Below are 312 nucleotides of genomic sequence, written 5' to 3'. Positions count from 1 at the left end.
AAGTGCTGGGATTACAGGCGTGAGCCACGGCGCCCGGCCTTTTTTTTTTTTTTTGAGATGGAGTCTTGCTCTGTCTCACTCAGACTGGAGTACAAGGGCCCCATCTCAGATCACTGCAGCCTCTGCCTCCTAGGTTCAAGCAATTCTGTCTCAGCCTCCAGAGTAGCAGGGACTACAGGCATGTGCCACCACACCCAGCTAATTTCGTATGTTTAGTAGAGATGAGGCTTTACCATGTTGGCCAGGCTGGTCTCATATTCCTGACTTCAGGTGATCTACCTGCCTCGGCCTCCCAAAGTTCTGGGATTACAG

Source organism: Cebus imitator, unplaced genomic scaffold (assembly GCF_001604975.1).
Source record: "Cebus imitator isolate Cc_AM_T3 unplaced genomic scaffold, Cebus_imitator-1.0 Scaffold745, whole genome shotgun sequence".
Lineage (NCBI taxonomy): Eukaryota > Metazoa > Chordata > Mammalia > Primates > Cebidae > Cebus > Cebus imitator.
This window is presented reverse-complemented; position numbering follows the sequence as displayed.